A 23,364-nucleotide genomic window follows, 5' to 3' on the forward strand; every position below is an offset into this window, starting at 1 on the left:
ACAGCGGAAAATACTGAACTTACATCTAGAGACGCCAACAACGCCAACAGTTACAACTAGTGCAGTACAAAACTTAACACATCGTCATTTATTTCCCTTATGCTCTGCAGTGTCAACATCGAATATCACAACGCGATCTGAACCACGAATGGAAACTTTATTTACATCTAGACAGGGACAACCACACACTCTCTGTCATCAGACCCCACCCTCCCTCGTTAGCATAGTCACCACAGTGGTTTGTTATAAAACCGCGCCACTCGCCGTTCACAGCATCACACGACCAGACCAACTCTACAGACATAAACGTCGGTAATCCATCTCGTACAGCGCGCAGTGCAAGAACGCATGTAAGTAGGAAGCAGTTCTCACTGAAACTTCATTGGCATGGAATCTATATATGATTAGGAAATACCATAAGGAAAAATATTAACGGGGGATGCCGTATACCCGTTACAAGTGAGGATAAGCCGCAACCTGTAATAATTTGTTTCCTGCAGGTGTTCATCGCTGCCGCTCTACTGGCTGTTGCCTCCGCCGCTCCTGCCAACAGCTACGCCCCGCAGCCGGCGTAGTCTCATGGCCCGAGCTACCACCAGTCGTCCTACAAGGAGCCGGACCACTACGACACGCCCTACTAGTTTGATTACGCTGTCAACGACCACTGCTCTGGCGCCGTCTTCTCCCAGAACGAGAACAGCGACGCCAAGATAGTCAACCGCTACTACTCGGTCAGCCTGCCCGACGGCCGTACCCAGCACGTCAAGTACGTCGCTGACCAGCGCGGCTACGGAGGCTACAACGCCGAGGTGACCTACACTGGCGGGCCCCACTACGAGGAGCACATGCGTACTACCACCCGGCCCCAGCCTTCAAGCCCGCTCGCTCTTATGCCCCGGCCCCGGCATACAAGCCTGCTCGCTTTGATGCCCCTCCCCGGGCCTACAAGACCAAGCACTAAACACATTGTGGCAGGCTGGCAGGCAGGCTGTGCACTAGGCATTGTCTAATTGTTGCAAAGACACTTTACTTTCCTCTATTGCTGACAAATTGAAATTTCTACCTCTTTGAAAATTATGAAATCTGCATTTCAAACAAGACATGAGCAGAGTGGTAGCTTTTTATGCAGCAGTTTCAAAATCGATTTCCTTACCTGCACATGGCTATTAAATGCCTTTCAAAGGTCGTAGTAAGTTGTAGCAAACAGGTCTTGATCTCTTCAGGCACTAAGATGACCTGATGCAAGGTTATAAGTGATTATATTGGACTCCTGTGGGATAAGCAAGCCGGAAACATGCATGGCGTGACCGGCTTACTGCGTGTCATGCTGGCCTCGTATGACTTCATCTGGACATCTTACCTACATCTTGACTATGTGATGACCAGAAAACAATTGTAGCTGACATTTAAGTTGCATAACGCGATCGAAATGAACGTGAAAATATTTTGAACCATAAATCGCATGAATACAGCAAGTTATCACGGTAGCCTAAGAAATGACCTTGACCGGATCCATTGCGGCATCTACATGTTCATGACACAGCATCCTCGTTTAGCCAAAGAGCATATACTTTTTGAGGAACTGAAACACTCCAATTGACCCAGCCCCTGCAAACATGAAATGGGGGTCTGCAGGCCTTTGCCCTGACCTTGACCCTTTTCTCACTCGATCATCTGCAGCGATTAGGGAGGACGTGCGCTGGATGCTGTCGGTGAGATTATCAGTCAGTGGATTCCTTTGATTGTGTTTGTGATTGTGTCTTTCAAGTGTCTTCTTTATTCCATTGTTCATTGACAGACTAATACAATTTTCCAAATCTAGAGCTGGGTTAGGGTGGGAATTAGCGCTGACCGACTGAATGGAGATATGGTAGTACATAGTCGGCCTGGGAAGCGATCCTGAGCTGAAGATGTGGTGGAGAACTTCTGGAATGACATCGTGGACCGCAATGCCGGTTCGTACCTGAGAATAACCTAGAAATGTGGAAAACCTATGAGATCAAAGGGATAGCCATGGATTCAGGCAGGACATAGGAATATTATTGGTACACAGACCGAAGTAGAGAGGGCAAGCCTCCTCCGGGATGGAAGCCTTCTGATTAAAACAAAAAACCAGAACCAAACTGAAAAAACTTCTGAAGGCATCATCACTGGTGGGAGAGGAGTGTGAGGTCTGCCGTGACCCCAAACTAAACATTAGCAGAGGCACTATACATGGCTATGACCTAGTGGACCTCACTGAGGATGAGATCATTCACTGGTTTAAGGAGTTTGGTGTGGTGGGAGCAAAGAGGTTCATGAAGAAGGTGGGAGGAAGGGTCGAGAATGCCCTCACCACACTTCTTACATGTTTATCTTATCATGTCAAAAAGTATGTGCCCAACTCATTAATTTGCTACAGATGTGGTAAATATGGGCACCCGGAAGGAAGGTGCACAGATGACCAAACGTGCCTGAAGTGTGGTGAGCATGTGCATGAGGGCGAATGTGAGGCAAAGTGCATGAGTTGCGGTGCGGCAGGGCACACTTGTCTGTCACATGAGTGCCCTGTGTGGATAAAAGAAAAAGACATCTGCACCCTAAAAGTTGAGCACGAAATCCCCTATGCTGAGGCCAGGAAACAATATAATGCTAGTCACCAACCCCCTCATCGAATGTCATACTCCACTGTGACACGTGCCCGAACCGAAAACAAAAAAGAGGAATTGAAGGAGAAGGTGGAAACATTGGAGAGAAAGATAGATGAGATGACAGCCATTCTTGCAAAGATGGCAAAACAACTTCAGTCAGACAAGGGAACAACCATTTCACATGCTGAGCAGAGTCAGCAAACTGAGGCGGACAGGGAGACACATGATGAGTCCATGAGTGATGAGGTGGTGCATATAAATGAGGTGTCAACATGTGGTGAAAGTGGGCAAGTGACAAAGAAGAAAGAAGACCGGGAGGATACATGGAAGAAGGTCAAAGGTAAGAACAAAACCAAGAGCAAGGAAGGTAAGAGGCATGATATGGATATTAATGGCACAAATGATGAATATTTAGCTTCCCAAAGCATTGGAAGAAGAGGTAGATCGCTGGAGAAAATTCGTGCAATATCTATTATCAGAAGGTCATGGGAGGAAGCGACGTAATTTTCCATAGATATTTGTGATGACTATTAATATCTTGCTGCCTTGAGATAATGCTGATATTTGTGATGTTGGTCACAATGATATGTTGGGCACTGTTGTTGTTGTGTTGTTGCCTCTAGTTTGTTTGTTTGTTTCTTGTTTTTGGGGGGCTTGGTTTGAATTTGGGGCAGGAAGGGTTGTGATGTGCGTGTGTTAATTAGCATGGCCCTAGGCATTTTGCAGTGGAATTGCAGAGGAGTTCTTTCAAAATGGCCAGAGGTAAAACCAGTGCTCCTCAAGAAAGATTTTGGCATTATCTGCCTTCAAGAAACCCATTTTGTTCCTACTGGCAGGTATGATTATCGGATGAATAATTATACATTTTACAATGGGTATGGAAACGTAAATGGAAGACAAGGAGGGGTTTGTATATATGTTACCAGCAATTATCCACATTTCCAAATAAATGTGAATGCGCTTCTACAAGCTGTGGTTTGTTCAGTGAAGGTTGATAGAACGCGATTATGTGTGTATTCACTCTATTTACCCCCCCCCCCCCCCCCCCCCAGTGAAACAGTAACATTACCTGATTTAGATGACTTAATTTCTCAGTTAACCCAGCCTTTTATCCTATGCACAGATGCCAACAGTCGACACTACATGTGGGGCGCAGACCGATGCGATCAAAGAGGTAAACTGTGGGAACATGTGATACGACAACATGCATTGCATATTTTGAACGATGGATGTCCAACAAGAATGGATGATTACACTGGCCTTTGGTCACACATAGATATAACCCTCTCATCCAGTAGTATAGGTCAGTACATGACATGGTGTGCTGACAATGATCTGCACTCTAGTGATCACTGTCCAGCGTATATTACATTCGAAATGGATCAAACAACGGAACTTAACCGGCACACATTTCATGGGTGGAATGTGAACAAGGCAAAATGGACAGAATTTACGGAAAAGTGTGTAATGCGATTTGATGAAACAACTGGTATTGACAACCTTGCGACTACGACTGAGACTATAGTCAGAGTGGCAACGGAAACCATTCCCCAGAAAACCGGGAAAACAAAATACAGCTGCCCTTGTTGGAACGAAGAGTGCAAAGACGCTATTCGAAATCGTAAAAGGGCACTTAACTGATTTAGACGGAGTCAACAGACTGTCCACCTAATGGAATACAAACAAGCTAAAGCAAAGGCCAGGCAGGTTATTCGTAACGCCAAAAAGAACTCGTGGGAAAAACTTGCATGTATTCAACCACACCACTCATGTTCAACAGCTGAGGGGTATTATACGCAGATTTGCGAAAAAGGAGATGTGTTGGGAAGATGGGGAGATGTTGGGGAGATGTGTTGTTGCAAATGTGTTGGGAAGACATTACTCCAATACTTGTGATTACCAGAACTACCGACCAGTATTTAGGAATCATTTAAATGAATTGATACAAGAAATGCCAAACTTGTCTTCTGACAACAACGAAGTATATAACGCTGCTTTCACTATGGATGAGCTCCAACAGTCCATTGCATTATGTGAAAACACCTCGATAGGCCCAGATAAAATCCATTCTGCTTTCTTCAAGCATATGAGTGACAATCAGAAGAAGTTTTGAAAATGTTAAATCATATATGGTGTTCGGAGAGCTTTCCGGTCCAGTGGAAACACTCCATTATCATTCAAATTATGAAACTCGATAAACCGGGCGATAAACCTGAATCATATAGACCGATTCAGTTGACGTCGTGTTTCAGCCAATTAATGGAAAGGATGGTGGCCAAAAGACTTTCATGGTACATAGAAAACAACAATATGATATCAGAGTATCAATGTGCTTTTAGGACGGGGAGATGCACCTCTGATCACCTAATTCAACTGGAGTCTGAGGTCAGAAGAGGGTTTTTCTACCATAAATTTACATTAGCGGTCTTCCTTGATTTAAAGAGCGCATATAACCTGACATCAAAAGTGGCACTCATGACGAAAATGTACCAACTTGGTTTCCGAGGACACCTAATGCATTACCTAAGGTCTTATCTAGATGGTAGAACCTTTCAGGTGAAATGCGGTGTACTCTCCAACGTATGTGAGCAAGAAAATGGACTTGTGCAGGATGGGGCGATATTCCCTATTCTGTTCAACACCATGATAAACGACATTCTGAATGATGCCCCCAGAAATATGTCCAACGCGCTGTACGCTGACGACTGTACAATGTGGGTGTAAGGAAGAAGGACTATGCCATTAATCGAGAGAATGCAGACAGCACTGGATCGCGTTTGTGCATGGGCAGATAAATGGGGGTTTATTTTTTCGCCTCCGAAGTGCAACGCCATTATTTTTCGACGGTTTATGAAGGAGCGCGAATTAAGGAATATACCGGAACTCAAGATTTATGAACAGCATGTGACTTACTCTGAACAAGTAAAATTTATCGGGGTCATGTTAGACTCCAGACTCAACCTGAACAAGCATATCGAGTACATCAAGGCATGGGCTCTAAAACGAATATCAATTCTAAAATGTCTGGCATGCCGAGGATGTGGCGCTGATAGAACCACCCTCCTAAGAATCTACAAAGCGATGATTGGCCCATTTTGGAGTACGCATGCCCTATCCTAGATGGGCCAAATAACGCAGCGATAGAGTCATTAGAATGTGTTCAAAATGCATGCTTGCGTATAGCAACGGGGGCGTCGAGAACTTCGCCTATCCTTTCATTACAGGTCGAAACAGATATTCTTCCCCTTCGATTGCGACGACATGAATTGACAATAAGATACTGCATGAAGGCACGAGGCGAGGACAATCATCCGTGCCAGAGGCTTACAACTGAAACGGCTTCTTTACACCAAGTGGAAAGAGAATATATGAAAAGAATCTCTGCTTTCCACTGTACGAAAGAATGACAAGCATATGTAACGAGATAGAATTCGACTTCCCTCATGACTTAGAGGCAAAGAAAGGTTCCATACCACCTTGGAAGCTGCGCAAATGTGAAACCAAAAAACTGACGAGTGAAAATAAGAGTGCTCTGAATATATGTCAAATTCAAAATGACTTGTGAACTAAGAACGGATACCCCTGATTTTACTTATATTTTTACGGACGGTTCAAAAACTACTGAGGGAGTGGGCGGCGCCTACGTTCGCAGAGAAAGCTATGCTCGATTTAAACTGCCAGGAAAGTGTTCAGGGTTTGTTGCTGAAGCCGTGGCTATATCTCAGGCAATGGAATATGTGGAAAGCAAGGATGTACCGAGATGTGTAATATGCACTGATTCTTTGTCGGTGGCCACTGCACTAAAACATTATACTTCTAACCATCCGGTGATGATTACAAGCATCATGTTAGGCACTAAGCCGACGACCGATATAGAAGCCCTACACTGTTGAAGGGGCCCATACCGGTGCAAATCGCGGATCCAGCCCTGCCCCAAATGGGCCCCAAGAGCTCGGACTAACACAGGGCCGAGTGTTCGGTGCTTGTGATCACTGGCCGAGATAGTGGGGTGCTCTGTCTCGAGGATCTCCAATGGGCACAAGGGGCCCTTCAGCCGACATTTTAGATTACGGTCCTACGGGTAAGGGCCCTTAATGTGAGCTACAGCCAACCCTTGGGGCCCTTCAGCCTTTAGTCGGCCCCCTGACCTTTGGTCTTGAGAGACTCTTTGGGTCCTCTTTGGGCCCCGCAAACACCGCTCCTGGCCGAATCGGGACCAGTTGCCGCCACAAGACGCCTGTTACGTACTGTGGTCCCTGACTGACACATTACCTCTATTTGTGTCAGAGACCCCGAACATTGCAAATCATGGGCCCGGCCTTGTTCCTGCCTGGGAAATGCATCCCAATGGCTCAAAGGGGCATGAGGCCGACTATATGGTTCCGTGTCGGGGCCCTATGTAGTAGGGATAGAGAACCCTAATAAGGGGGCCATAAAAGAAACTCTCTGACTGATATGCCAGGTCCCGGCACTACGGATGGGGCCTAGGACCCCACTGGCATTGGGTAGCTGCCCGACAGACCAAAGATCAACGAATCGATTGCACTCAGACGCTTGATCTTTAGTCCTGAGGGAGTCTTTAGCCCCTCTTCAGACCTCCTCAAACAAAGTCCTGACCGAATCGGGGAAATAGTCGATACATGACCCCTGTTAGGCGCTGCGAGCTAGGGTGTGTCCTCGAGGGAGCGAATCTCTTGGAATCAGCTGAGACAAAGTTCTTCCCTGGCGTACGGGTTAATGATAAGCTTTCAGGTCTGTCGTACCGCACCGATGTTGATAGTCGTGAGGCGGGAGCAGTTTTTCTTTGATAGGCCAAGAAAGCGCATTCGATTCTAGCGCCACCTCCTTTACGCATTGGGATCATCCTCTAACAAGCCTCAAAGCTGCCCCTTTCCACACTACTGGTACTTGGCAGATTATGTGTGAAATAATATCATGAAGAGCATCAGCAAACATTGCCAAACAGCTTTTAAACTATTTTTCTTAGTAAAGAACATTAATTTTTGGTAAAAACCAAAGCTGTGCAGCTATGAAAATGCTCCAGCAGACCGGATCAAGCTCGTGTTTGTTATTGCTGACGCATCATTATGATACTGATTTGCCATTTATGTGCTTTTTGCGTGGGAGATATGGGCTTTTTAGTTTAGTTTTGCCGGTACTGAAACATTTCTTTCAAACAATTACTTGCATGAGCATGCTGAAGGCTACACGGTCGCGCACAAAACATTTTGTGACAGGCCACCCGGCTCTACTATCTCACCACTAGCTGCCGACTACGGGAAAGTCTTGAGTTACATCAGGTGACTAAGTGAATCGAAGAGCAATCCCACTAATACCATCTTAAGACCGCGACGGTAGAAATCAGGGTACTGTGGACCAACAAAGCGATCCCTGTTCATGATTTAAAATACTTGGCAAAATTGATCGAGAGGGATTGATATCATCCCATCAGAGCTATCAGCAAGAAATCAAAGAGTGAGAGTGACACAGCAACGCCGCCACTGCGAAATTCAACAAGTTTCTTGATGTCGCGAAATGCCAGTGCATGCCTCAGTGCAGTTTGCCATGCCCAGTTGCCTGCACAGTGCATCAGGAGGAGGTTGCCATGATGGACCAGTGCAGGCACCAGAAGCTTACTCTAGGGTCGTATGACCGGGATACGATTGTGACTAGGGAGGCTCGCGAGATACGGAGGGTGGCCAGACAACTCCAGGGGCGTCGTGGCTCGGCCGCCAGCGAAGCGGTGTATGCTGCTGGACCTGAGTCGCCTTCCCCGCCGACTGCTGAGCCCGCGCCGCCTCCGGAGCCAGCGCTGGCTGTTAGTGCTGACCCCGAGCCTGCTCCGGGACCAAGTGGTCTCAGCGCTGATGAGCCAGCTGAGAGCACGGATCCATGTATTGATTCACGGTTCCGTACATGATGGAAGATGGCGACGACGCCGATTGTTCGTTCCGGTTAAGACCACTGCCACTATAGATTACAACGTTAACGATCTGACTAATACCGCTCTGGCGGTGGACAACTGCGGTGGCTCGAAGCGGGTCGCTGCTGCTATCATCGCCTTTCAGCAAGACAGTAGAGTTGGACTGGCTTCTTGAAATCAAATATCGTAGATCCTCATAAGATCTGCCGCACAAGACTGAAGGAGAAAAGAGACGGCTCGTCAAAATGGTGGAACAATCCACGAGTTAGGTTTGGCCGTCCTCTACTCCGACGGCCGCGACGGCAGGAGCTGCATGAGCCACACGGAGCTAGACGAATACCGTCGAAAAACACGTGGTTGTCATCACTGGGCCAAACAGTCGCTACGTGACTCGTTTTACGCCCGAGTTCGGCCGCGCCCTGCACTTCTGTGAACCCGCAGTGCGACGGTCGCATCAATGTGCTCGACTGCGATGGCACGGCCGTCAACACCGAAACGATAGTCGACGTGTTCCGGCTGTTTGAGCTGGCCACCGAATCACGCGGGCACTGGTTCATCTGCCAGCTGCGTGGCAACGAGCTAGACCTCCTCCATCTGCTGCTGAGCTTGGACGGCACGACCACGGGATCGAATTTGTCTGGACCTATCGGCAAGACCTGTGCCGGAGTGGTCTGGGAGAGGGACATTGTGGCATTCAAGCCTAGGTCGGGGCACGTGCCAAACCTGCCGGTCGACCTGATTCAGCAGCTGAGCACCAACCAGCAGCTGCTCTACCTTCTGGCCTCCGGCGTTCCAAACGGCTCTGTTCGAAACGTGGCAGCCCAGCGGCGAATCGGACCATCGAACCATGTCAGGTAAATATGAAAACACATTATCTTCGAATTTATAACAATGAGTGTTTAAAGTCCATCAGGTATCAATCGATATTTTATGTGCTCATTGTTGAGCATTTACTTATCATCATACCTCGTGCCGTAGTACGTCGCATCATTTGCTGGTTGGTTCATGCTTACTAGCATATTTATTGATATGTATTCCGTCACACTGGAGGACTCTGGATATCGGCATAGATACATACACTAAAGAGGCGCAATAATTTTTGTATGATCCAATGCTCAGTTTGTGGCGAATTGTTCTAATATACTCGCTTTTGTTTTCAGATCGTCGACAGTAGTCGCTGGTCTGCCCCTAGTTCACATCTCTAGAGACTTCCAGCAGCGCTCTCAAGAAGCTCGTCCAGTGCGTGGCCGGCCACTGTGTATTGGTATGGTCCGCCATCCGGCAAAACAGCGGCTGCGACTTTGGCTTACGCAACTTGTTCCGGAGCATCGCGCTGCTCCGCGACCTGACGCAGCACACATAGGCCATAGTGAAGCCAGTCCTCCAGCGTAACATGTACTGGGTTCGTTTGGAACATCTCCTACTGGATATGGTGTGGGATGAGAACCGCATGGTCCGTGAAAAGGTGGTTCCGATCGTCGCGCCGCTCGTGAGCAGCAAACCGAGGACCTTCTTCAGCCCAGGGTCTTCGCCATCTCGGCGGTAAACCTCGAGGTCATGACATGCACCGAACTGATTCCCTGGCACGGACCAGTCACGCAGCCCCCACTGCGAAACCTCAGCGACTGCGCGCTGCGGAACAAAGTGCAGGCACCGCCGGCCATCTTGCCCTATTTGGTTCACACTAGGCGTGCGACGCAGCGCCGCACTGCCGAAGACGTCTGCGGCTGGAACTGGAGCTTCGGAAATATGTGGCGCCCAGTTACGAAGGTATTTCTGCTACCGTACGATCTCTGCCAACACGTGTTTTGCGTATTCAGTCTGTGAGCAGTTGCTGTTTGGGTCGGTGCATCGACTACACAGGCTCGGCAAGTGACAGGATGTGCATGGGGTCACTCTACCGCCCCCCCCCCCCCCCTCCCGCTCTACGTCCGTGGTACAGGCTGCAGAACTTGCTGTATGCATTAGTTGTGCACCAGACAACATATTCTGAGTCGCATCCTATACATAGTTTTGTTTGCATCACGTGAGTTGTCTTAGAGAAGTGAAAGTCTAAAGGAATACTAACCAGCATATTCGTACAACAAGTTCATACTCAACAGAACATAAAGCTTCCGCCAAAAGGCAATCAATCGGGCGATGTCTGGTCCGCATATTACACCTTACACCGAGACATTCTCGCGCGAGGGCTTAAGGAGCGCTCAGTAGCATCGTTTAGTTGCATTTAGTAGCATTTGAGTTGCTTTGGGAAGAACCTTTGCTATGCCGTGTACTTTTGGGCTCCAGCGCCAAAAAAATTGTTTTCTCACTAGGTTTTGTTACTGATGACACACCCTACTGTGGACCCCTGACCGACACAGAGGCTCCAACCATTATTTCAGGGACCCCGATAAATGTAAATCGTGGCCCCCGCGCTTGCTCCTGCTTGGAAAATGGTCCCTCAGGGCTCCGACAGACAGGAGAGCCAACTGCTCAGTGCTCGTGGCCTCTGGCCATCTGAGACATTTGCATTGTTTCAGGGGTCCTCAAACGGTGCAAGATGACTTCTTACCGATATTTTAGGTCACGATCCTACGGGCCGAGATTCTTTATGTGATCTACAGCCAGTCCTTCGGGTCCTTATCTCTCAAATAGAGCTCCTGATCGTCAGTTCCGGTGGGCCGCCCGGGCCCCTTCTTGGGCTCCGTCGACCACTGACCTTGGTCGGCTCGAGCCCCTTGCAAACACGGACCCTCTGTTGGACACTGTGGGCCCCTGATAGATACAGTGGTCCAGACCAGGTAAATCACTGACGCCGGCTTTGTAGCTGATGGGAAAGTGGGCCCTCAAGCCCATATCGACGCGGGGCTGACTGTGCGGTACTGGTGGTGATGCCTGGCGCCTGGCCGACACATATACCCATATCGACCCAGAGGATCTCCGATCGGCACAAAAGGCGGCTTTCATTTAAGGGCCCGTTCCCGTAGGCTGGCTGGGGTCCTAAGTGAAGCTCAGAGCAGCCCTTCGTGCCCTTAAGCCTTCCATTTGGCCCTTGATCATAGGTTCCGACGGGCCCTCCAGGGTACTTAGGGCCTCCTCGAACACTGCCTCTGGCCGAGACGCTGGGGCCCCAGCCAGTGTAAAATGTTGGCTCAGGCTTTGTCCATGCTTGGGCATTGGGCCTTGAGGCATATGCCGATACGGAGCCGGCTGTGCGTTATTGGTGGTGTCTGACCGACATCTCCTCACAAGTGCGCAGGGCCCTCTGACTGGAGTTGTGGTACACGGCCCTGCGGGCTGGACCCACTAATACGGCCTTCAGTCGGAATTTCGGGCCCTTCGGGCTTCCAAATTAGGCCCATCATTGTAGGCCACGAGGGTCCCCTCGGGCCCCTCGGTACCCAAGGCGGGGGCAAGTGTCCCTGTGCCCTTCCCCTGACTGGTCTACTGAAAGACACTGTAGGATCTATGCAGAGGTCTTAGTTCAACTCACTGTTCGCCCAATGCAGGTGCTTACATGATATTTATCGGTAGCGTGTTGAGGCATTTAACTGTTTATTGGGCACTGCAAGAAATTTTGCACAAGGCTGATCTGCATTTATTACTTTTTACGAGTAAGTTACCAACGTAGCACTGACATGCAAAAAGCTAAACACTGGAGGAGCCTGTGGATTTGTGCAGAGGTCTTATTTCTAACTTACTGTTCCATCAATCCAGATGCTTACATAATATCAATCGGTAGGTACTGGCGCATTCAACTGTTTCTTGGTGTCTGTAACCAGTTTTACTAAAGCCTGATCTGCTTTCATTTTGTTACGGGCAAAGCACCAGCACAGCCTGATCTGCAAAAAGTTGGTTATCGACCTGGGGTTTGCCACCCTCAGTGGTACCGGACGCGGACCTCAGCGCTTCAATCGTTACCGGGCGCGGACCTTAGCGCCTCCATTGGTACCCGACGCGGACCTCAGCGCCTCCATTGGTACCGGGGCCGGATCTCACCGCCCCCGGTCGTACCGGGCGCGGACTTTACCGTCCCCAGTGGTAACTACCGGGCCTCATCGCCCCCAGTGGCACCGGTGCGGACCTCACTGCCTTCGCCGTACCGGTGCGGACCTCACTGCCTCCAGTGGTACCAAGCACGGACTTCACCGTTGCAATGGAACCGGGTGCCAACCTCATCGCCCCAGTGGTGGCCACATGCATGACGTCTGCCCCAGACAGGCAAGTACCACCCGCTCACACCCGTGGAGAGGACAGGCAAGTATCACTCCCTCGTGAGACCAAACACACGCTCACACCCGTGGAAAGATCTAAAAATACAGCTCAGCTTGCCATCATCCCAAATGCAACCAGATACTGTTCTGAAACCGTACTTTTAGAGGGAAAATGACACTTATTGAGCTCCTTACTCGTGAAATGTACTACTGAGAAGCTCATGACGATTGCTTCATGAAATGAATATCGTATTGTCTCAGACCCCAATTTCGGAGACAAAGGAGCATTTTTGACTCCCAAGTTCATGCCGATTTCTTTACAGGCCTGCACAGTGACTGCTGTCGCCTCTCATCACGTTGAATAAACACCTTGTGGCACCGCATGACAAACTTTCTGAACTCTGATAGGCGAAGTTATCAGTTCACTTGGGTGGGCTAAAATAAGGAACACGTGCGCCGCCCTGCAACCGCTATGAACATTTTCAGAATAACAAATGCGGAAAATGTTTGTGGTGGATTATGAGACTTCCTAGCATCAAACACTGAACACACCGGCCAGAGCCGCTATTATTTAAGTCACGACATTTCGGGGGCATAGCTTGCAATAACTGCCCTGTTGTTGTTTGTCCAGCTCAGGTTACCATGCCATCTGCGTCGGATACCACGCATGCCTTCTTAACGTTGACATCGCCCATATTCCATGCAGGTTGATCACCCATGTTTCGGGATGTTATGTGTCCCTCAAGCTCCCACATAATTGTAAGCGAAACCATGTATTAATGAAGTGTTCGTGCATGACCTTGCGGCTGGGCTTTCCCACGGCGGTTTTCCGACAGTCCTTTGTTGTGAACAGCAAAACGGGCGCCTGATTTGGCTCAGCGCGGCGCGGGATCGCTGTTCCCTGAGAAGCCAGCCAGGCGACGCGCTCCTGCTCCGGCAGCCGCCACCTGTCAGGAAAACGTGCCGCGCCGGCCCCATGAGCGCTCCCATGGGACGACAAACGACAGCCGAAACCGCTCATCCTGCCGCCGGCCGCCCCGGGCGGCGCTCGGCGATAACGCCGGCGGTGGCAGGCGTCGGGCGGGCAGAAATCAACGGAAGCTATCGGCTCAATCACGGACAGACGAGACGGCGCGGAGCAGAGCTACAGACGGGGACAGAGGACCGAGGAAAGGTGCAGGAAATGACCAAGAGCATAGAATACAGGGCATTGACGATGAAGGCGATGCGAAGCGCGAGATGGAGAGAGAGAGAGAGGGGAGAGAGAGAGAGAGAGAGAGAAAGAGAGAGAGAGAGAGAGAGAGAGAGAGAGAGAGAGAGAGAGAGAGAGAGAGAGAGAGAGAGAGAGAGAGAGAGAGAGAGAGAGAGAGAGAGAGAGAGAGAGAGAGAGAGAGAGAGAGAGAGAGAGAGAGAGAGAGAGAGAGAGAGAGAAAAGAAGGAGGAGGAGGAGGAGGAGGAAAAGGAGTATGCTGGTGGACGCTGTGAACTAAATAATACGGAGGTAGATTGTGATCAAAGGAAGGTTGGTTGGACGAGTGAAATCTACCACTGCGATGCAACCTTTTACAAATGTATTTCATAATTTTCTTAACCCGTCTCCAAGCGTGGCAAAAGTGGATTATATCACAAACCTGAAGATTAGCTTCACGTTACCTGTCCATAGATGACGATGCCTCTCGGATGACTTGAACGATGCTTGGTATATTTGTCTGCAGTTTGAAGGCGTCTAAGGCCAATGTTAACAATGGGAAGTCACCTTTGTTAACCACACAAACCATGAAATGTGGACATAGCAGTCAATGATATGTTGTTGTCCCACGGCCTTCGTGCCGCCGGGTGCCGACTGTTCCTTTCCCATCACTTATGACTGCATGATGACAGCCATTTGGGCAGGATGCCCGCCTCGACCGCGGGGGAGCCGGCGCCAAGTCACCTGACATTCGATTCAACAGGCAGCGGACGCTGGCACGAAATACCGGTGCACATGCATAGCAAGAGCGCACCGTACCATGATGACGTTAGCCAGATGAGATCGATGTCGTTTTGGTGGCCTCGAGCTTGCGGCGGGCGGTGAAGACCGGCCGTGACAGTGGGGATATTCAGTGTCAGTAACACCATTTTTAGTGCAGCTGTGGAAGGTAAACTCTGGATGGTCAGCTGCACCAATCCGCTTCCTCACAGTATGTGTATTGGATATTTTCTGTAACCTAGTAGTGGTGCGTCCCAATCCCCTGACGGCAGCGTCCTAAAATTGCTTTCGAGTTCCGTGGAGGGGAGATTTCACTATTAACAAGAAGGTGGAAATTTCACTTGGGTGGAGGGTTGATGCCACCCTTTGCAAGGAGGTGAAAAATTTATAATTCTATCATTGTCAACGTGTTTAACGCCAAAAAAGAGGGTGGAACACGCAACACTTTCCTGCTTAATAATTGTCATTTACTCCTTCCTCTTTCTCAAGCCCTGATCATCGGCCTGTTAATCTGGTATCCACGAAACATCTACAGGCATATTCATTGTTTAACTCGGAGTACAATTTTATTTATTTTTATGCGTATTGAGCATTTGAGAGTCGTGCTACCCCGAACTTAATCCATCGGTGAAAATATACGTGAGCGTGATTGCCAGGGGCTAGGTAGAGCATCAAGGGAACTGGTACATATACTACAATGAGGCTTAGATCATCTAAGAAAATGCAAAATAATAAAAAAAACGTCTGCTGCCCCCGCCAAGGGCTCTCAACTTTGCAGCCTCAGAGATGTCAGTTGCGATGAGAAACATTGCAATGTTGATACCCATTGGGAACTGTCTAGGCGCCACCTCGATACACTGCCATGGGCGCTGGTATAAGACCATGGGTCACGGTGAATAGAGTTGAGACAGAAACGTAAGTATAAATTTACATCCCCATAGGCAGCTACCCTCATGGTCAATCAATTATTCTGGTAACGGGTGATAAAGTTTGTGACGCAACAGTTTATCAGTATCGGCAGATTCGATGAAGGTAGAGAAAAGAGGGCCAGAAATGTAAGGACAATACATAACACTTTCCGAAAGCAATAATGTAAAGCGCAAGCTAAGTTTTGAAAATTAGAAATTGAGGGTTAGCTTGAGTGGACGTTTCCCGCTCCTCATTTTTTGCGAGACCTCGCTATTTTGTGTTTATTTGACAGCATTGAGGAAGCATCAACTTGCTAACGCTGAGGGAGCTAGAATGGCTTTGGGCTAGGATGGGAGTGAAAAATTCCATCGCAAAAGGACTGTGCAGGAGTGAAAAATCAGTTCACAAAAAAATGGAACTTATAAGCTAGTAACTGATGATTCAGCAAACGAAGACATCTATTTCAGTTTGGCATGGATGTAATATCATAAACCTGACAAAACTTTTCGTTTTTAACATCTTAAGCCGTTAAAGTGAAGCAGAATACATTAAAGCATAGTAATTTCATGGCAGTGTAAAGAGCATAAACAATTATTAACACCAATAATTTGATGCTGTACTTTGCACTTCCCTTCCACATGACTTTAACACAAAACAAATCAAAGGAATTCAATAACAAAATAACAGAAAATTTAACAAGTACAAAACACTCAAACAAAAAAACCTTGGTCTCCTACAGATCAGCCCATTACCAAGTCAAACACAATAAACATACCTCTAGCTTTTGTTAAGATGGGGTCAGGGAAAACAAACGTTTTGTCACTGTTTCTTACAAAATACCAATGATTATTCCATGAAAGTAGCCTAACTATGCCTAACGTCAAGAGGCCTTTACCTCATATCATCCTGCCTAACCTGTTTGTATCACACCAGCAGTTGTGAGTTACTGATTCTTGCACAATTCCTATTGTCACTTGCCATGCACTTAACCAGCCTAACCTAACTTAGAGTAGCCCAAGTGTTGTACATCATCTCAACCCACTTGTCTGTTGACAGCAGCACTTGTGATAAGACCATGATATAGCTAATTTTTGGCTGGCATCAACTTGCATTTTTATTGATTTCATTTACGTATGCTTGTTGACATCAGACAAAGTTGACAACACACAAATGAAAATACTTGAAATCACTCTGAACAAGTGATTTTCATTGGCATGGTTAACCTATGTCAAGGGCAATGATGGGTATGCTCCACAAAACAATATCTCTTCTCCAAAAGTAACATAACCTTTAGATGACCATGCCAGCATTGCTACTTGCCTTTTTAGCTGCAGCAAACGCACCTATTTAGGCCTGTTTATTCACATTTAATGACAAAGTTTGACATGTTGGCTTCACATTTTAAATGAGATGGTCTGACTATTTGTTACATACCAATATTTACCTCATGTTACAATTGCTATACAGCTTAGAGTATCCCTGTGTTGAAAATATGGTGCTTATATACAGTACAGTCATTTGCTAGCCAGCAAATGATGACAACTATAGAAAACATCTGATTAAAGCAACAATGAGGGACCACTTCAAGAAATTTGGGGCGAATAATTAGGAACATGGAACAAAATAAGCCCATTGCATGCCTCGTGGCAGCATAATTTGTCTCATGGTAAAACCCAATTGATTGAAACAGAAAATGGCCAACTTTGGTTACCAATCATGTGTTGAAAGCAGGTAAGGTAAGCAATTACTTGGCGTACAGGAGGCTTACGGGCTTCTTCCTGCTCCCCAAAAACAATAAGTTAGTACCTTTTGCATGGTCTGCTGGCGGACAGTCATCCCACTCCCCCCCCCCCCCCCAAATATAAATATCAATCATGCCCAACAACCTATGAGATTAAAATGCGAAACGAGTAGGAGGTGTGCATGATAAACACCTGCAGAGGGCAGAATTTCGTCATCAAACACTTCTGTTTTAGCTGCGTCGGGTCTGTCCCAAAGCTCAGTATGGCAGCATTAGGATGGCTTTGTCAGGTAGCCTGGTGAGTCAGATACCCGAAAGTCTTAGATTTATCATTATTGAGCACCGCCATGAACCAAGAAAACGGTTAAACGAGGGTTTAACAGGGCAAAAATGGCGGTAAAAATAAGCTCCGTGATTCAAATTGTCTCCTTCATTCCCTGTGAATTGTTCACTCTTGGGTGCATATTAAACAGGTTTGGGCGCCTGGCGAATCAATCCAATTTAGGTATGAAGTACGTACAAGTTTGCAGTCGGAGCATCCTGCAGAGAAATTGGTCAAAATTTTCAGAAATAGATTGTACCTCTACAGGCAATCCAGAAGAAAGGAAGAACAAAGTGGCCTCGCACTCGTATGACACCAAGGAAAATGAAAGTAGTTAAATAAATATAAATACTAATATTTTTCTAGCAAAAATTTGCAATCAGCTGATTTGGCTTAAAATCTGTTAAAATGAGTCCCCAAATGGTGACATTCATCTTGTAAATTTAATTTGGAAGACAATTCTTGAATCATTCACACCTGCATTTCGGGAGTGATGCAATGCGGTGGTCAATTTTCCTCGGGAAAGAAGAAACACGTGGAGTAAAATTATCTACCAGGCCTTGTTGGTGCTTGCACCAGGCTCTGCTTTCGTGGTGTGGTGGTGAGACCAAAAAATAGGGGATGCGTGAAAACCTTGCATTTGGCACACAGCTGCCGAGTGTAATGCATTTTGTAAACAAACCAAACTTAATGCGTGCAAGCGGCTGGAGTCGCGGGGGTTCTTGGGCTTGGAGGTACCTGGCGCCCTTGCTCTGTGCTCACATAGACATGATTCAGATGTAGATGAGGCAGGACATAGCCATAGGTGCCCAGGTTTTTGGAGCCTCGTTTATGCTTGGTGGTTTCAAGTGAGCTTAGTTTTGGATGACATCTGAAAACCGCAAAAAGGGAAATAGGGGTTTGGCATGTGCGATTAGACAGTGTCAGGCGGGAGTGAAAAATTCACATAAAACAAGGGGAAAAGGCGTGAAAAATTCCTCCTCATAGGGTGTTGCTTTACACCCGAAGTCGGCATTTCTAGGACACCGTTACAGTTGCTACTCACGTAAGTCAAAACAGACTGTTGATAAGTCACTAGATACAGGTTTACCTCCAGGTCAGAGAAGACCGAAAGGTGGGTAGGTGCTGAGCGACTGGTGGGCTTTTCATTGTTGTCATATTTGTTGTATGTGCTTTGTTGCCTATCCCGCGCAAGTGTATGACTAACTGGCATGCAACCTAGGAATCCACTGGAAGCCCTGAAGGAAAGCATCTACAGACTAAAACGAGGTTCAAAACATCATGGCTGGGTGTTAACGTTCACCCGAATTTTCGGGTTCCAAGACGCTGCCTGGCGGCTGTGATCGATATAACAGGAGTATGTGTGTACCGTGAATGATGTAAGTTCACCACTGCACCAAACAAAATATTATCCTCCCGCAGTCGTTACGTTGGGATGCGATTTTAAATTCAATATTTTTCTGAGATGGCAGGACGTCCCTTGGGCAGTGGATCATAATACCATGACGCGGTAAAGTAGACTTCAGCTTGTCTATTGGCAAACGTGTAAACATATCACCCAAAGCATAGTTACGTGCTGGTGCGTGTGCCAAGGCTTGACCTCTGGCTATTCATCCTGCCTGAGATCAAAATCATCGGTCCGGAAAATAGCAGCCCCTTGTATTCAGGTGGAGCGTAAGGAGAGCTAAAATTGTATGATGAACTGTAGCATCCATTTAACGCTGAAGGTGGAGAACTGAAAGATGTTTGTATGTGCCTAGTGGGTGCTGAGAGGTGGCTTACAGGTGGCTTATGGCACTAAGGTGGCTTACACATATCATGGCGCCGATAACGTACGTAATATGCCCACATTATTACAGTCTCGTTTAAATCACAGCTCATTGTATGACGTCGATAATTATGGGCCTTGTGGACTTTCCATATGTAGTGTCTTTCGGAGACCCCTGCAAGTTGGGTTTTACTTCGCAGCGTGCATTAGGCACGACGTCAGGGTATTCCTTCTAGTGCAATACAAATTGAACCAGTGGTCTTAAGTGCAGCATGTGTTTTAAACCGCGCGGGTCTGGTTTTCGACGTTGTTGTTATGGCCACCTGCTGCGGTGTACACGTCGCGACTACCATTTTCGCTGATGTTACAGCCTGCCGATAATAACCACCTGCCTAGCATCTCATGATATTTGATTAATAATAGCCTAGCCAAAAGCGCATGGAAATTTACTGCACTCCTTTTGCTGTCGTGGCATTAAGGGGACAATCTGACTATCTGCAGATGCTCTATCTGCAGATGCTCATGCATCTATCACATGTTTCATAGGACATCGAGGCGCAAGAAAACCGACATCTAACCATCCACGGGTACAAATAGACGCAACCACATTGGCAAACTTCTGTGCCTCGTGATTTGCCGTTGATCAGACGGTCCATATCGTCTGGTGAGAAAGTGTTCTCGGTGTTCTTCGTATACACGAGTGTGTCAACTCCAACCGCTGGTCGCAAAATAACGAGAAACTGAAGACTAGCTGCTAACTTGAAACGACCTATTGCGACCGGCTGTGACTGTCTGGTGCTGAGCTACTGCTGGAGAGTTCAGTGGCAGTCTAGCGATGTTGAACGTCGGTCACCGCGCACAGCCATCCGTTCAGTAAGGCCGGAGCAGGCGCATGAAACCCGTCTTGCCGGCTGTCGCATACAAGGCTCTTCCATCCCAGATATTCGGATAACGGCAATGGGCGGAAGAGCAGTTCAGCAGCTGTGCAGAACTGAGGCAATGTCGTAGAGCTGGACTGCTGGTCACAGCTCATGGTTGAGACCCTCGTAGAAAACAGCACGAGACTATGACACTGTCGAGACCGATGTCTTTGGAGCCCCGAAGAAGGGAGAGTCGTACGGGAAGGACAGACACGCACTCTACTCCGGGTATAAACAAGTACTGGGCTCAGATCTGGCTGCTGCTGATTGGCCGCGCTTTCACCAGCGTGGCACAGGTGTGACCGCTGAAGCCAGGGGACCAGTTCCTCCCACGTCGTTTGAAAGCCCTTTACCCCCAGGTGGTGAGCATTATCTCTGCTGCCGCTGGATTTGAAGTTAAAGGGGGCTGGAAAGAAAATAATTCTATCTGGCAGTCTGACCATCAACAGGGCACTATCAGCACCATAAAAGTGCGGAAACAGTACACAGTGTGCAATACAATATATTTCGTGACTCGCCAGACCTCAGCCGTATAGCCATTCTTGTCACACAAATGCTTGATTGTGCATAGGTTGTTAGATGCATGGTGGGTCACCTGCACTCACAATATTTACCACAAATCAAGTAAGGCTTCAGCATTACAGTCAATGTCGATAACGACGCACGTCTCACCACCTCAATGCGTTATTAGCCATTTTCTTATGATTCCTCATTTGCCTTCGTGCGTGAGCCCCTGTGTGCCTTTTTTTCGTGTGGATCTGATTGCACATCATTTTGTGTCTATGGCAGCATATCATCATTACATGTTCCTCAGTGCTCTGTCTACATATTATACAGCTGTTGCCACTTCAGCACGAGGCATAAAACTTTGACATAAGACATGACACTTTGGAACACTACTGGTGTCTGCTCTCTCCCCTTATCAGTATCTAAGCGCATGCTTTCTTGAAGTCAGCAGGCACACATCCTCGGCTCCATCTCTCGTAACGCATCACGCTAAATGCCAAAAGTATCATGATACTCTGGCATTTGTCGCGGTATGGCTAGGTACGGTCCGCTGCCAAATGCCTAACGCCATATTTATCTCGCCTCCCGTTTCTCCATCGCGCCTCCCGCTTCAAGAGCTAATGCAATAAGCACCACACACGGTGCACTCTGCTGCCCTTGCCCTGAGCATACGTTTGTCCCTACCTCCACTACAAAGACTTAGTAAAACGCTGAAGCAAGCTGTGCATACTTAAGCCACTGTGCATACATGCCAAGCCACGCTCATATTTATATACCTGTATCGTGCTTATATTCCCCTCGGCCTTATGCGAAACCGGGCTCACTGCAATCTGGCGTACACGGTTACGGCGATCGGCTGCCTCAGCCGATCAGCTGATCGTTCGCGCCATTTTCATTCGCGCCAACCTGCCCGTCGTTCACGAATAGATCACTTGTCTTGATCACGGGTGTTGGTGGTTGGAGGCGGACTCAGCGTAAGGTGAAGCAAGGAGCAAACAAATATGGAAGGAAGCAAACATTTTTGCCTACCAGGGTTACAGTTATCAACAAAATAATGATTACCTTTTCATAAAGCGTATTGCTGATACCCAATGCAGCAATGATACAACGTGTAAGACACTGCGAGGATAGGTATATACATATATATATATATATATATACGGGTATATACATGTATATATATATACATATATATATATGTATATATACATATATGTGTGTGTGTGTGTGTGTGTGTGTGTGTGTGTGTGTGTGTGCGTGTGTGCACATAAATACTTAGGGCAAAGCACATGTAGAAAGGCTATCACCATCAACCACATATTCCCGAGCATTGCATTATACGCATTTACACATCCGCACTCCAATTTTGGATTGCAGATGTCTCCCAAACGCCTGCGCGTCCACGCGGCTGCGTTTCCGCTTTCGGTGACGTTCCGCGGCCAGTCTCGCTGTGCCGGCCAAAAAACGATAGCCCCTTCCCGCCGCGCGCTCTTCCGCGGCGCTACGGCCGTGCCTAGCTGTGCCCAGTCCCGGCCAGGTTGGAAGAATCGGCGCGACGGCCGGCTCCGAGTCGTCGTCAGTCCAGATCGATTCCCGGCGGAGGGAGATCACACAATGTCGACGAAGGGACAAAAAGACCGACAACTCTTCTCCAGAACGATGCATCTGGCCAGCCTGCAGGGTTACCTGCACAAGCAGACGAGCGTGATCAGCGAGCAAAGTTACTAGAGCATGAGGCAGAATTCGCCTGGTTTTTTGCGAAATACATTTTGATCCGGTCGCTTTTTTCGACTGCGTTTGAGACCAATCAAAGTTCACATTCCCAATCTTGGTCTCATGCCCTTGCCAAAATTTTAGCTACATACACCAGCGAGAGAAATAGAACGAGAAAAAGCTTTAGGAACAATTTGAACAGTTTTGGGCAGACATGTCAGGTCAAATAACAGGCTGATCTAGGGTAGCAGTGTAATCTAACCAATAAATATCACCAAAAAGCGCCATATAATAAAAACAGCGGACAGGAGATACTGAAACAGCAGATTGTATTCGCCGAAACACTGCCGGGCAATTGTATTGGAGCAACAGCAACGGGCACTTATTTTAAGACAAGCCCGAGTGGGAATCAGTTTGACACCCCAAAGATTTTTACAGGATAATTTCCAAATCTCGCGGCGCAGCCGCGTCAAACTTTGCATGATGGTAGACACTTACATAACGGATTCTGGCACATTGAAGTCATCCCGTGGCTCTCAGCGAAGGACGTTTCTAGGGAATCGTTCAATCTGATGCGACAACGAGGTGTTAGACAAAGTCATACATACCTGAAATAGTTTTTAGGCAATACAACAATTAAAGATAAAATTGTATTGGCATATTGTATTGCCCTGACGTTAGATATGAGGCTCGGACCGGGGTTTAAATGAAATTACCTTTCGACTCGAGAGCTTTCGGTATGAGGTAGCCTCTGGTGCTCATTTCAAAT

This window comes from Pollicipes pollicipes, unplaced genomic scaffold (genome assembly GCF_011947565.3).
Source record: "Pollicipes pollicipes isolate AB1234 unplaced genomic scaffold, Ppol_2.1 Scaffold_4295;HRSCAF=5057_pilon_pilon_pilon, whole genome shotgun sequence".
NCBI classification, from domain to species: Eukaryota; Metazoa; Arthropoda; class Thecostraca; order Pollicipedomorpha; family Pollicipedidae; genus Pollicipes; species Pollicipes pollicipes.